Raw genomic sequence first — 306 nt, 5'->3', positions numbered from 1 at the left:
AGATGCCGGCAGACCTTCTCCCCGGAGAACAGCGCTGTTGAAGAAAAGACTGCTTCAGAACACAACCTTTAATGAAAGACGCTCGATGAAAACAACACTTAATAAAAGAAGGTTTCATGCCGACTGCCTCTCTTCATTTACGCCGCCGCGGGGGGGGGGGGGTTGGGGGCCGGGCGGGCGATACCAGGCGGCCCTCGTCCCGGGGACCACGTCTACCCCGCGGTTCCAGCCTCCGCGCGCTAAGTGCCCGCCCGGCCGCGGGGAGCACGTCTACCTCCTGCCGCACGGCTCAGTGCACTAAGTCCC

Source organism: Melanerpes formicivorus, unplaced genomic scaffold (assembly GCF_026170545.1).
Source record: "Melanerpes formicivorus ecotype bairdi unplaced genomic scaffold, bMelFor1.0.p_v2 SCAF_242, whole genome shotgun sequence".
NCBI lineage: Eukaryota > Metazoa > Chordata > Aves > Piciformes > Picidae > Melanerpes > Melanerpes formicivorus.
The sequence above is the reverse complement of the archived record's forward strand: the minus strand, read 5'-3'. Positions refer to the sequence as shown.